The sequence below is a fragment of the Pelophylax lessonae genome (genome assembly GCF_965119305.1).
Source record: "Pelophylax lessonae genome assembly, chromosome: 4".
Taxonomy (NCBI): Eukaryota; Metazoa; Chordata; class Amphibia; order Anura; family Ranidae; genus Pelophylax; species Pelophylax lessonae.
The window spans coordinates 327,644,780-327,660,651 of record NC_138771.1 but is presented as its reverse complement, the minus strand read 5'-3'; the positions used below and the strand labels follow the sequence as shown (position 1 = coordinate 327,660,651).

The 15,872-nt window shown below is 44.0% G+C and overlaps 1 protein-coding gene across 1 annotated transcript in view; it reads left to right on the top strand.

Moving 5' to 3' along the window:
- Positions 1 to 15,872, top strand: part of GRPEL2 (GrpE like 2, mitochondrial) — a 28,719-nt gene that overhangs the window by 174 nt on the left and 12,673 nt on the right. The gene's annotated exons all lie outside the window — the stretch shown is intronic.

Below are 15,872 nucleotides of genomic sequence, written 5' to 3'. Positions count from 1 at the left end.
TGTGTGTGGAAGGAGGTGTGGAGCTCATCCAGCCTGCCCCCCCCAGTTACCATGACAACATAGCAGTGCTAGTTGACCACCCAGCAACCCTGATGTGGTGGGGTGTGAGGCCTACTAATTACAAGGGATTACTGCTGCTGTATGACCTGATTTCCAGGGAAAGTCCTAGAGATGGCTCAGCACACCACTGTCATCCAATACAACCTGTGTACACTATAGGACTAACATCAGGGATTTAGGAGAAATCATCTAATTGTCATTAGCTGGTCATATGAATCCTTCCAATGTTACTTTCCAGTTTAGAATAGCTGTAATACATCTAGGTAAGTAGATGAACGTAAACCTGTCCTGATGGAAATGTGTGAGCTGTTGGGGGATCATTGAGCTGAGGGAATGAGGAAACAGCAGCACTCTGATCTAGGGACACCTACATACTGGATGGTTAGCTGCATCCACTGTGTATAAGACCAGAAGTGCTGCTCAGAGACACAAAGGGGTTTATTTACTAAAGCTAGAGAAGGCAAAATTAGTCACAACTCTGCATAAAAAGCAATCAGTTTCTAACCTCAACTTGTTTACATTTTGACAATAAACCCTGGAAGCTGATTGGTTTCTCTGTAGAATTGTGACTAATTTTGCACTCTCTAGCTTATGCCCTGTACACACGATCCGAAAATCGGACGACATTCCGTCCGTTCTTGTTTGGTTGCTAGGAACTCTCAATTATACGCAAATGGGAAAGGTTACTTACGATTAGGGATGTAACGATATTGAAGATATCGCATTGTCGTGGTCGTCTCGATATCGTCGTGGTTGGGTCACAATATTAAAAGGACAGGTGTCTGTCAAAAAGCAAGAGGAATAAACACAGTCCCGCGGAACAAATCATTGTTAACTACATAGACCAGAGTTTAAGACCCGGTTCACACTCATGCGAGTGCCGGGTTCGCATGTAATGTCGGAGCGCACTGCTCCGACATTACATGCGATCAGCTGTGCGGTGCGAGTTTAGCCATACAGTTTGTATGGCTAAATTCGCATCGCACCCGGTGCAAACACGCACAGGAGGCATTTTTGCAGCCGCATCAGGATCGGATCGCACAGCGGTTCACACTTGTGCGATCCCATCCTGTGCGAACTGCACGATCGCACTGCGATATGCGATCAAACTGGGGGTGTCGTTAAGATTACATTGACACCCCCAGCGTATCGCATATGGCAGTGTGAACTGCCGGGGGTGCGTGTGCGATGCGGGAAAAGGCTGCGAATTCGCAGCTTTCCCGCATCGCAATAGTGTGACCCGAGCCTAAGGATTTTTTTTACAGTTTTTTTTTTTTCTTGCAATGTAAATATTTTGATCTTTCTGATGAAAAACGTGAACATAAGCTAAATGATAGGTCAGTGTTTTTTTTTAAAGGCTTTTTGACTGACTATTTTATTTAAGTTTGTTATGTTCCTAAATACCAGTTTTAAAAGGCTGCCTTTATTTTCCTTGCACATTTAAGCCTGACTTAACTTGATCTTTGTTTGCACTTAAAGGGAATTGCCTATTGCTTGTTTACAATTGTTCTAGCTGCTTCTTAACTTGAACATTGCACAGAAAAATCAGTTATGCAACCAAATATTACTATACAGAATATTGATGTTCCTGACTACAACTTGCACTTTAAAAGCACTATGTGATCAGTGTTTTATGTTGTCATGGATCCATAAATACAACAATAAATTGCCTGTTGACTGGCAAAAGCAGAATAAATGTCGATATTTTTTCGCTATTATCCTCACAAACACTATCATGAGCTATTTAACAATACCATGAGCTTTTCCACAATATCGCAATAAATATCGTACCGTGAGGTCAATATCGAAATTGTATCGTACCGTGAGATTTTGATATCGTTACATCCCTACTTACGATACTAATTTTCTCGGACGAAGATTCAAAAGCTTCCAGGTATGCGTAACCACGCCATAGCGTGTGAGGGGAAATGATGTCTACTGCTCACCATTTTTTTCGGACGAACAACATACTGATAATACGATTATCGTACGATGTGTTTATAATACGATCCAAATTTTTATACTTGAACGACCGGATAATATCGGTTGAAATGTCGTGATCGCCTCTCATAAGCTGTGTACTAACGATCAGATTATCGTCCGATCTTTTCACAAGCGTTATTTTTCGTCCGCTTTTCGGATCGTGTGTACAGGCCATAAGGCTCCATTCACACCAGAGCGTATCGTTTTCAGGCGTTTTTTTTTTTTTTTTTTTGCAGCAGGCATTGACATCTAACAAAAATGCTTATAATCTGCCAAAAGAAGTTTGTGTACTTTTTATGAGCTTCAGGCATTTTGCTTCAGGTGACAAAACGCTAATATGTGAACAGGGGCCATTGAAAGGAATGGGATTTCGCTTGTTGGGCGTTTTGAGACTTCAGAGATGAGCGTTTTACAAGCTGAACAGGGTTGTAGGCTCTGTTCACATCTAGGTGATTTTCTGCTCTAAAAGCGCCCAACAAGACAAATCCCATTCATTTCAATGGCCCCTGTTCACATCTGAGCGTTCTGTCAGCCTAAGCAAAATGGCCATTGCCCAAAAAAGTACATGAGCTTCTTTTTGGTAGATTACAGGCTTTTTTTTTTTCATTGGTCATTTGTCAACCTAAAAACGCTACAAAATGCCTGTAAAAATAGCAACATCTAGATGTGAACGTAGCCTTAGTAAATAAGCCCCAAATGCATCACAGTCTCTAATCACATGGAACCACTTGGATGAACAGCCCTGGCCAGGTGTTTATTTAGGCAGCCCATAAATGACTCGCTTTTTACACCATCGTGTGTAAGGGCTGGTTCACACTTATGCGAGTGCGGGAAGGCTGCGAATTCGCAGCCTGTTCCCGCATCGCACACGCACCCCCGGCAGTTCACACAGCCATATGCGATACGCTGGGGGTGTCAATGTAATCTCAACGACACCCCCAGTTTGATCGCATATCGCAGTGCGATCGTGCAGTTCGCGCAGGATCAGATCGTACAAGTGTGAACTGCTGTGCGATCCGATCCTGATGCGGCTAGAAAAAAGGGTCCCTGTGCGTGTTTGGTGCGGCTGCGGTGCGGATTTAGCCATACAAACTGTATGGCTAGACTCGCACCGCACAGCCGATCGCATGTAATGTCGGAGCAGTGCGCTCCGACATTACATGCGAACCCCGCACGCGCACAAGTGTGAACCGGGGCTTAGGAAAGAAAACTGCTAGATTCTCGACTTGGGTGCTAGATTCTCAACTTGGGTGCTAGATTCTCGACTTGGGTGCTAGATTCTCGACTTGGGATTGATCGAATCTCAGCTGGTCCCTGCTTGACCGGCCAAATTTCGATCCATATATGGCCGGCATTACACAGGGTACAGATCTGGATGGGGCTGAGTGTACACTCTGGGGTTGATTTACTAAAACTGGAGCGTGCAAAATCTGGTGCAGCTCTGCAAAAAAACCAATCGGCTTCTAACTTCAGGTTGTTCTATTAAACTTTCAATTAAAAAACCTGGAAGCTGTGACTGGTTTCTATGCAGAGCTGCACCAGATTTTTCACCTCCAGTTTTAGTAAATCAACCAACCCCAATGTGTGCATAGGGGGATAATTTCTCAGCAGGTAAAGCTGGCCATACATTATACAATTTTTTTCTTTTTGAATTTCCTTTAAATTTACTCTCAAGCACTATGTAGTGCAAGGGCCCGTCTGATTGCGTACGAATTGAAAGTGTTTAGGTTTGACCTCATATTATTTGCTTTTGGTAAGTCCTAAAGGAAAATTGTATAATGTATGGCCAGTCTTAGAATCTCAAATTCCTGCCAGCAGCCCACCTGTCTGAGTGGGCCATCATTGACTTCAGGAATCTGTGTTAATGAGCTTGGAGAAAGTGTGCAGGTAGGTCAAAGAAAGTTCCTTATTCCTTATACTAGTTCTGTTCAGGGACTTAAAGAGGTTGTAAACCTCAGAATTTTTTTTTTTTTTCTCAAAAAGTACACCTGAAAGACAAACACATAATGAGCTAGTATGCATTGCATACTAGCTCATTATGATATACTTATCTTAGAATGAAGCCCCGAAGCCCCGGCCGCTCACTTCTCCCATGGGTGACATGTTCTGTCACCCTTCTTCCGGGTTCGCGGCATCCGGTCATCTGATTGGCTGGACCCGCGATTGCGTCACTCCCTCGCACGTGCGCGGGAGCCGACGGTCTCTGAAGGAACTGCACCAGTGGCCGTTCCTTCAGAGCGCATGCGCCAGTGATGTCACTGGCTGCATGTAAGGTAAATATCTCCTAAACGGTACATGTTTAGGAGGTATTTACAGTACCTATAGGTAAGCCTTATTATAAGCTTACCTATAGGTACAACTTGCAGAGGAGGGTTTACTTCCTCTTTAAAAGATCTGACGCCAGGTCAATATGGCAGCCAGTCAGCTAGCACTTTCTTCAGTGGTCAGCAGTGGCGACCTTCATATATTTTCCTCGCTATTGGAAAGCATTCAACAGATTAGCTATAATATGATGTAGAACAGGGGGGGTTTCATTGATATACAAATTCTGATTTGCATATGTACATCCTAAGGGTTCTAATTATTGGCTCTCCTAGGTTTACTTAGATTTCTTAAGACCCAATGTTCACAGCCAAATTGAACACACCTAATAGTAAAAGAGGAAGTGTGTAGGGCAGGCCATGTTGGAAAGAATTACTGCCCATTCTCAGAAGAGACTGTTTAATAAGTTTTATTACAAACACATTGGGGTTGATGTACTAAAACTGGAGAGTGCTAATTTTGGTCAAGCTCTTCATAGTAACCAGCTTCCAGGTTTTATTGTCAAAGCTTAATGAAACAAGCTGAAGTTAGAAGCTGATTGGCCATCATGCACAGCTACACCAGATTTTGTGCTCTCCACAACAAGTTCGGGATTGCGTATTTCCATCTTCCATAGTGAAAGCACATCTTGTGTCATTCTGGTTGTTTGTGTGTTAAGCTGATATAACATTATATAATTCCCTTTGGATTTACCGTAAACTATGTTGTGCAAGGGTCTGCCTGATTGCATACAAAAAATTTGAAAGTGTTTAGGTTTATGGTTTTGGTAAATCTAAAGGAAATGGTACAAGAAAATTGTGTAATGTATGGCCAGCCTTCGTCATTCAGACAGGGGCGACGCGACTTGCTGGGGCGACCTGTGAACGACATTGGCACGACATGCACGGACTTCATATCATTGAAGTCAATGCAATTCGCCTCCAGGTCGCCCCAAAGTAGTACAGGACCCTTTTTCTAAGTCGGAGCGACTTGTGTCGCTCCTATTAGAACGGGTCCTGTAGCGGTCAATGGCAGGCGACCGACCGCGACTTGTCAGGCGACCAAGTCGCCTGACAAGTCGCGCTAGTGTGAATGGGGACTAAGTAAATCGGTCTAAAATCTGTTTGGCAGTTTCTTTGAATTGTAGCAAAGGTTAAAGTAGAATTGGATAGAGTGGTGAGGATGATTTTTTTTTGGCTTTTGGTTAAGGACATTCAGCCTGTTTAACCACTTTACCACCGGAGGATTTTGCTGTCTTCCGTCCAGGCCACTTTTTGCGATTCGGCGCTGTGCGACTTCAACTGACAATTGCGCGGTCGTGCGACGCCGTACCCAAATGAAATTTACGTCCTTTTTTTTCCCACAAACAGAGCTTTTTTTTGGTGGTATTTGATCACCTGTGCGATTTTTACTTTTTGCGCTATAAACAAAAAAAGAGCGTTAATTTTGAAAAAATAACAATATTTTTAACATTTTTTTTATATAAAATTCCCCCCCAAAAAATGTAAAAACCAATTTTTTAAAAAATTTTTGGCCAATTTGTTTTCTGCTACCTATGTTTGGTAAATAAAATCGCAATAAGCGTATTTTGATTGGTTTGCGCAAAAGTTATTGCGTTTACTAACAAAGGGAAAGATTTCTGTCATTTTTGTTTTTTTTTTTTTTTTTTAACGCGTAATGGCGGCGATCTGCGATTTTTTTTTTTTTTTTTGCGGGACTGCGACATTGCGGCGGACAGATCGGACCCTAGACTGACATTTTTGACACTTTTGGGGGTACCAGTGACATTACTGCAGTAATCAGTGCTATATATATGCACTGTTACTGTAAAAATGACACTGGCAGGGAAGGGGTTAATTTTATTGGAGAGGGAGGGGTTAATGTATGCCTGGTGCTTACTGACGTGTGTGGGGGGAGGTGACTGAGTGAGTCATGGACAGATCGCATGTCCAGCTATGCTGAACAGTCCGATCTGTCACTCCCTGTCACTATGGAGATCCGCCCGCTGTGTTTACACACAGCGGGCGGATCTCCAGACTCGATCCCCGACGATCGGGTAAGAGCAGCGGCGATCGCCGCTGCTCCTCCCCTGGCCCGACTCCCGCTGTGAATGAAAACAGTGGGAGCGAGCCTTGCGCGCCGCCCAGAAGGGGGAGTGTCTGACGACGTAGTACTACGTCGTCAGAATATAACAAGCCACTCTGCCGCAGTAATATTACTGTGAGCAGTCGTAAAGTGGTTAAGTACTGTAAAAGTTGATGTCAGATGAGTGATTTTGACGCTATCCTAAAAAATTGCTTGTGTCTGGATCATCAAGACTGGCTGGCTGTAGATAATTCCTTTTTTTAAACAGACTTTCCCTCCCCCCAGCTGTGTGGTTGGTGCCTTGCACAGCCTTTTTTTTTTAAATTGTGACAGCAGATGTGGGGAGAGGAACCCCTGTCTGCTGTCATTGGGGGATGCAGGTAGGTGCTGTATAGTTATGTTATACCCTAAATACAGTTGTTTTTTCACACGAGCGGTCCGTATGTCAGTTTTTCATCCCATTTTTTTTTTGCGGAAGAAAAACGGACATGATGCATGTCAGTGGGATTGTGGATGTCGGCTGATGACCATCCGCTGACATCTGATTTGCATCCTTTCCGATCAGTTCAGTTTTTTGGAATGGAAGAGAACCCTATTTTTCTTCCGCTTAAAAAAACGGAACGGACGCAAAATGGATGTCAGCGGTGTCATCCGCAATCCCATTGACATACATTATCTCCGTTTATCATCCGCAAACGGATGGGATGATAAACGGACATACGGACCGGATGGTGTCATCCGTGTCCGTTAAAAAAAAAAAAAAGTGCCGGAGCGGATCAAAAACCGGTCCGCCCCGTGTGAAAGGACCCTAACATTGATTGGAAAAAGCTTAATTCTTCCTTTTTGTTAAGCTCAAAAGACACACAAGGGTTGATTTACTAAAACTCTAGAGTGCAAAGTCTGGTGCAGCTCTGCATAGAAACTTTTAGGCTCCTATGGTTTTTGTCAAAACTGAATTGAACAAGCTGATTAGCTACATTGCAGATCTGTACCAGATTTTGCATCCGAGGGTCTGAATTTGCTGATCATCGTACTATTTGTGTGGTCAGATTGAAGGACTATATGGGTGGTTTTCTCTCAAGCTGTTGAGTGATTTAGCACCCTGTTAGCATTTACCTTATCTGCAGCCATTTGTCATTGTTGTAACCTTGTGAGCCACGAACATCCCTCCTATTGTTGGGGGTGGGGGATTAATTAATGGCACAGCTGTACATTCACTACTAAACAACATGCATTTGCATTGATTGAGGAGCAAATTAACAGTAACAAAACAAAGAGCTTGTTTTTTTCATATGATAAATAGCTGTTAAATTAGAACTGTTTATCACTTGTAAATAAAATTTGAATGTACATTAAGAGAGTTGTTGATAGAAAAAGAGTGCACACACCCAAGTCTGTGTCTCCAACACTGATCTGTTGCTGGGGAATATCGCCTCCATGTGTACTTGCTGTCTACTATTCCTTGGGGGTTTGTTGTGACCAGTTATCAATGATGTAATTGTTTACATAACACTTAACATTTGAGGAATGCGGTGTGTATGTGTAATGAGCATATCATTACAAACTTCCTGACCTAGGAAGCCCACTTACTTCCTGTTAGTTGTCATAGAACTGGTTTGTACGAGTGCTTTCAGACACATTCATGCTCTTCTAATGTGTACTTTTACCATCTGGTCATCCATTTATTCTTTAGGTTTTTTTTTTTTTTTTTTGTATATTTATTTGTAAAAGCTAGAGGAAATTGTCTGTTTCCTATGGCAAGCCAATTTTTGGTTTTAATGTTCATTGCACTATGGCTAAAATTTGGTTGGCGTGAGAAGTTTGTTTAGGGGAGGTTGAGTGCTGATTCATACCAAGCCAGTGTGTTTTTTTTTAACCAACTTGCATTACATCGCCTGTTAACATGTATTCTGTTAGAGTATTTTATTTCAGTGGGTTGCCAATGCTCCACAATGGACCATAAATACATATACATTATTTTTAGCACAAGCACACCATAGGACCATATTGTGCGTTACTGTGGGTTGAAGTGGGCTACGATGGATGCTCATTTCCATAGTGAGTGAACTGGAGTGCCATGAAAAAGCACAACACATACGTTTTTATGTTACCCCTGTTTGCTGGTGTACTGGACCTAAATGTTTTAGTAGCCAAGCTTATACCTTAAAGCGGAGTTCCACCCTGAAAAGCATTTTTAAGCTAAAAATACCCCCCGGGACAGTCAGGGCTAGTTTCACTTACCTTTTTAGAAGAAATACCTACCTTGAAAAGGTCTTGTCCACTGCTGCCATCTCAGTTGTGGGCAGCTGAAGCCGCAGCGTCCTCTTCGGTGATGAGTCCCAGAATGCCCTGCGTCAGCCCTGCTCGTCACCTCCGGGGCAGGCGCGTCATGCCTGCACAGCTTCTGCGCAGGGACAGAAGCTGTTCAGCAGGGAATGACGCGCCTGCACCGGTCCCGCTCGTCACCTCTGGTGCAGGCGCGTCATCCCTGCACAGCTTCTGCGCAGGGAATGACGCACCTGCACCGGTCTCGCTCGTCACCTCCGGTGCATACGCGTCATGCCTGCACAGCTTCTGCGCAGGGACAGAAGCTGTTCAGCAGGGAATGACGCGCCTGCACCGGTCCCGCTCGTCACCTCTGGTGCAGGCGCGTCATGCCTGCACAGCTTCTGCACAGGGACAGAAGCTGTTGAGCAGGGAATGACGCACCCGCATCGGAAGTGACGAGCGGGCCGGTGCAGGCGCATTGACTCCTGGGAGCGATGACTCTCATTTCTAAAGAGCCAATGCAAGCAGGGCGAGATGGCGCGGCCACAGAGATAGGAAGGAAGTAAGTATATTTTCTTTAAAAACATGGTAAGTAAATAAAAAAAATTAAATTATCCAATTCTTTTTCAGGTTAAAAAAAAAAAGCAAGCGGATGGTGCAGAGTTGTTTTTGAGGCTGGAACTCCGCTTTAAGTGGTTTTTCACTCAAAAAAAAAAAAAATACTGTAGCTGCTGTCTTTTTTTAATAAAAGGACACTCGCCTGTCCAGTGATCCAGCGCATTCGTCACCCGAGCCATCTTTGGGTCTAGGTGCCGGAATGTCTACTTTTGGGAGGCTGGGTGTTACTGCTTGTGTCCTCACTTGGTCAGTGCCACAGGCTATAGGCTGCAGTGCTGATCAGTTCATTCTGATGGTGGGGGAAGTCTCCCTGCTGTAAGAATACAATAGCTCAGCGAGGAGGATGGGGCAAACCGGGTCCTTTTTTTTTACCAGCGGGTTGAATAATAAAAACATATTGGTCACATTATTGTTTTCCCCTTTTTTTTTTTTTATTCCCAAACCTTTAATAAACTGAGGTGCAGTTAGGCTGGCCATATATTATGCAATTTTCTTTCTGTCAACTCTCAGTCAGTGTTGATGGGGGAATCCCTCCCGCAGTGCTATTGTGTTGTGTCAAGGGGAGGGCAGGGATCCTTCCCCCACCAGCAGAATACAGAAATCATGTGAAAAAAAAAATAGGTTGGTTATACTAAAGTCAATCGATGGATCAACTTCAGTACTACCAGCCTGCCCATGGCTGAATTTTGATCCGTCTGGCCAGCTTTAGAAGCTTCATGACCTCTTTCTGAACTGTCGCTATGTAGAACTATCGCACCCAATCTCGAAGATGAAACCTAGCCTTATATCCGCCTTAGATTGCATTATGTGTAGATAAGATTGGTATGCTATTAGCTTTTAAACCTGATTACACTGGAGTCTAGTTTGCTGTGTTACAAATAAGTGTACACACAATCCCTGACAATTAACCTGGGAAATTCAGACTGACAACATGATGAAAACAAACATAAACAGAGGGAGATTTTTTTTTTTTTTTTTTGCTTAGCTTTTTCCATAAAAATCATTGGCTTTACCTTCTTCTGAGCCACCTTATTGGTAACTATAGCACCCATTAGATTAAAGACTTAGGCTGCATTCACACTTGAGCGTAGCGTTTTCGCGCATTTTTAACTGCGATTTTTACAGCATTTTTCAGGCGTTTTTGGAGGCAGGCATTGACCTCTAACAAAAACGCTGGTAATCAACCCAAAAAGAAGCTCCTGTACTTTTTTCAGCTACAGGCGTTTTGCTTCAGGGGACAAAACGCTCAGACGTGAACAGGGGCCATTGAAATGAATGGGATTTTGATTGTTGGGCGTTTTGGATTTTCACAGATGAGCGATAAAACGCTCAGGTGTGAACAGAGCTTTAATAGGGGGCAAAAGCCTCTTGCCCGCAGGGGCCTTAGACCCTTCAAGGTACATTCCAAGCTCACATCCCTACCCAGGTCCCACATTCAGCCACCTATAGACATGAATGGCTTTACTTGGGCAAACGTGAGTAAAGTCTACATTTTCAGTGTCCTCACTGGCTTCAGCAAGAACATTGCTACATATTTTGTATACTGGTTTTAAGTCTGCAGGTAGTAACATACAATTTCCAGTTGTAGAAAATACATGTGATGGAGAGGCTGAAACACATTTTTTAGCCAATGCTAGTTTACATGACCATTTTCTATAGAACCAGATACAGCTAGTAAACTTGGAACTCCTGATCTGCATGCTTGTTCTGGGTCAGGGACTAGAAAACATTAGTTATTAGATCACATCATAGCTAGGTTAGCTCAGTGGCAGCTTACATATTCCTGCTGTACAGGTTTTCTGAAAGTAGGAGCTGTCTGTTTAGAGGTTAAAGTGGGGTACACACCAGCAGAAAATCTGCCGAAAATTCCCGTCCGAGGGAAAATCCTCTGATTTTTCGGCTAGTGTGTACACAACTTTCAGCAGCCGATGCCGACATTTTCAACAAAAAAAAACGGAGGGACAAACGCCAAAATTTTTATCGTCCGTCCCCAGACGACCAATTTTTGTTTAATGTGTATGCGGTACGTCCGTGAAAAATCGGATATGAAAGACCGCGCATGATCTGAAGTTGCTGACGACCCGGAAGTCTAGGAACACATGTCCCAAAAAAAAATTGGACGAAAAATTTTGTGAACATTTATGCACTGTCAACTAAAAACGTTTATGAACGCTGAGCAAGAGAGAGAAAATCGGAGGATATTTCGTCCGATTTCCATCAAGTGTGTACGCCCTTTAGGGCCACCTTTTTAGATGTTATGCCCATGATGATTTGATTTGGTAGTGGCCTGATAAAGCTCCTGTGCAGTACAATTCTGATTCCAAATAGAAGAGGCTGATGCCAAACTCTCTAATGCCCCATACACACGTGCAGATTATCTGCAGACTTTTGTCTGCAGACTTACCAAAACCATATAATATGAGGTCAAACCTAAACACTTTCAATTTGTATGCAATCCGGCAGGCCCTTGCACTACATAGAAAAGGTAAGTCTGCAGACAAAAGTCTGCAGATAATCTGCACGTGTGTACGGGGCATTAGACTAAAGTCTAGTACACGCCATTTGGTTTTCTTTTGTTCATCCAAGTAGGTTGAACGAAAAAAAAAAACTGACTGCTCTCCTGCTGAGCTGTTGTTCTGACAGGGGCGGCTCTGATCACTGATCAGGAGACAGGCGGCTGCTGGTTTTCCAGCATGCTCGTCTGACATGTCAGACCGGCTGCCATGCAAGCAGGCAGAATGTCTGCAGGTTTTTATTGAACCAGCCAATGTCACCTGACATTTAGCCCATATGCAGTAGGCTTAAGAGAATGGCTAATGTGAGTGGGCAGTTAGGCATGCACATGTGTGGGAAAAAATGCTTACAGGAAAAGAGGAATGAGCGCATCCATCTCCTGCTGCTCCTTTGTTTTTCAGTGACAGCTATATTCCTCAACTGCAAAAATGTCAGGCTCCAAATTTGGAAGATGCAAACACTCAAAATGGCCAGGCATCAGGTTTATGGGGGAGGGTGGAGTGCACCCTGGTACCATCCTAGGCCTCTTTCACACGGGCAATACAATCCACCTGTCAGTTTTTCAGGCAGACCGGATCGGATGCTCCATGCATCCATATGGGGCAGCAGATGTCAGCGGAGACACCCCCGTTGACACCCGCTGCTATCCGATCCGATCCTGTCCGTGAAATCTGTACGAATGGAAACCCTATTTTCCATCCGTCTGTAGGGTCGGATGACAACGGACAGTGGGTCCATTCTCATGCCATCTCCCCATAGAGGACAGCAGGGATCTGACAGCTCTGTCTCTGCACACAGAGCAGAGATGGAGCTGTCCTCCACCTGCTCAGTGGGGATCGGCGGATCAATCCCCTGCTGAGCAGAACGAACTTCGTCAGGCAGTGCGCCCGTGTGAAAGGGGCCTTAAAAAAAGTTGGATTAAAAAGATAGGTGGAGTTGCATTTTTTTTTTAAACTCTGTACCCCGATGATGTTGGTGCCCAATGCTGATTTCTGGACAACCAGACCATGGACAGACGTCAAACCTTGTGCTATGCATTTATCAAAGTGCACGCATTGTATGGCTATAAGCAATTTTGGCCCTACTTCTCTTATGAATCACAGGAGTACAGTTCCTTTTGCGCTCCTGTGACCTGTTTTTAGCCCACAGCTGGCTTTAGCTCTGGATTGATCCTGACGTTACAGTAAGGGCCCTCTCCAATGCCTAGACTGGCAGCTGGCTCAGCCTCTCAGCAAGCTGCTGGAAGACTGAGCCAGCTGCTTCCACCCCCTCCAGATCCCAGCGCTCCAGTGAGCACTGAAGGGGCAGGGCAGACAGTCAGTGACTGACAGACACAGCTCTCTGCTCAGAGAAAAGGGGGAGAACTTGAGCGAGCGATCAGTGGTGTTTGATCGCTCAGTTCTCACTTTTTTTTTCCAGTACTTCTCTTTTAATGTTCTTAGGGTCACTCTCACTTTAAAAGTGGGAAATACTCCATCTAGAATCACCTTAGAATTAAGTACGTGATGACTTTCCACCTGTCATTGTCCTTAGATTTTGAGCTAGTCTGCTGCGGTTGTTACCTATACATTGGCGGTTGTTACCTATACATTGTCAGGCTAACATAAAGTTGGGTAGTGATCATCTAGTTAGTGTAATCATTTGTATCCACAAGAGTGGCTTTATACATATCTGCAGGAATAACTTTAGAAAACAAATTGATTTGCTCGTGGGGTATATAGCAGCTTTTCTGGGAATTGATCACTACAACACCAATAAAGCTTCAGTGTCCTATCTATCCTGTCTTTCAACCTGTAACCTTCAGATATTCACCATCATGGCCAGCTTGTGTTAGAGAAAAGTTTTTCTAGTATGGAAATCCTGTGTTAAAAACAAGGTTTTTACAAATAGTCTTTAAAGAAAGGGGAAAAGAAAAAATAGAAATATATAGCCTTTTTCTTTTTAATATATTGGCTGTTGTCTTTTAAACGTAAAGTATTGTGGCTCTGTTCCCATCCCTTCACATGGAGTTTGTAACTGCAACAGATGTGCAGTGAGGGGAGAGGAGGAGGAGGAGGAGGAGAATTGCCTCACCCAGAATCCATTCTGCCCTCTCTCTCCTTCACGTAGCCTAAGTCTGCTAAAGATAAATAACTTGCTTCCACTGAAGTCAGGCGCTGGTTAGTTCCTCAGAAAAAAAAAAAAACCCACACACAGTTCTCTTTCTGAGTTATTTTCGGTAGTTTGTGTATGATGTACAATATGTTAATGGTTACATTTTTTTCCTACTATGGTCCCCCCCCCCCCACCCCAAACGCATGCAGTTTACCAATAGCTTTGTAGTGCGATCACCTTCCATACTGAACATAATTTTAGGGAATTGTTTAACCACTTCAATACAGGGCACTTTCACCCCCTTCCTGCCCAGTTCAATTTATAGCTTTTAGTGCTGTTGCATTTTGAATGACAATTGCGCAGTCATGCAACACTGCACCTAAACCAAATTTATGTCATTTTTTTCCCACAAATAGAGCTTGCTTTTGGTGGTATTTGACCACCGCCAGGTTTTTCTTTTTTGCTAAACAAATAAAAAAAGTCCGAACAGTTTGAAAAAAAAGTTATTTTTTTTTGTTATAAAATTTTGTAAATACGTTTTTTTTCTTTTCTCCCTGCACTGATGGGCGGTACTGATGGGCACTGGTGGGCTGCACTGATGGATGGGAATGATGGACACTGGCGGGCGGCACTGATGGATGGCAATGATGGGCACTGGCGGGCAGCACTGATGGGGAGGACACTGGCGGGCTCCCTGAGCCCTGTGGGGAGGACACTGGCGGGCTCCCTGAGCCCTGATTGCCATCCCTGGTGGCCATGGTGGGCGTCCCTGGGGTCATGGGTGGGCTTGGTGGTTCTAGTGCTCCCCCCTAAGGGTCTTCACTGGTAATCAATGCTCTGATTACCAGCACAGACAACCCCCCGCCCCGTCGGGAGAGCCGCAGATCGGCTCTCCTCTACTCGTGCCTGTCAGGCACGAACTGAGGAAAGCCGATCAACGGCACTTCCTATTTACTATGTGACCAGCTGTGATTGGACACGGCTGGTCACATGGTAAAGAGACTATGTCAGTAGGCTCTTTACCCAGATCGGAGATGCGGTGTGTCAGAGTGACACGCCGCATCACCGATCGACGCTCTGCGCACCATCCTGCCGCCGTCATATGATGGTGTGTCAGGATAATACAACCACCTTCCCGCCGTCATTTGCCTATAGGGCGGGCGGGAAGTGGTTAAATCAGACTGATTAATTTTATACCTCTCAATGTACATTAACTATAGCTGTTGCTATGTTTAGCGGGTTGCAGTAGGTCCTGGTAGAGCAGTAACGGGTTTCTTACTAATCTGAAGGCCTGCTCACAGCATTGTGGTGCTTTAGCGCACACGTTAACATGTTGCATCAAGGCAGCTCATTTATTTTATTGGCCTGCCTAATACAACAAAAGGTACGGGTCCTAAAGAGCAGTTAGAACTTCAAAGAAGCCATACCTGATCACTCAATGTAAAGGTTTTATTTCTCAAATCTTAAGTAAAAATTGGATCTTGGTTTCTAACAAACTCTTTGTGTGTTTGTTGGAGGGTGGTTGGTAGGCTGCAAGGTTCTGATGAAATAAAAAGTAATAGGAAAAAGGATTTCAGTGCTTCTGTTCTGAGCTTTGAAAGAAGAAATTCCACAATGGATGGAACTACAATGAATAAGGGCTTGTTTTAAAGCAGGGGTGTCCAACCTTGTGACCTTCTTGGGCCACATTGGAAGAAGAGCAATTGTCTTGGGCCACACATAAAGTACACTAACAAAGGATGGCTGATGAGAAGATCACAAGTTATCGATCACTGATCTAAATACAGGCGGTCCCTCGGTTACAAACCAGATAGGGACTGTAGGTTTAAGTCGAATTTGTTTGTAAGTCGGAACAGGTACAATTTTTTGAGTTTGGCTCCAGCCAAAAGAATTATTTTTTTTTTTTTTTTTATATAGCCTAGGGAAGGGTAACACCCCTGTACCCTTTG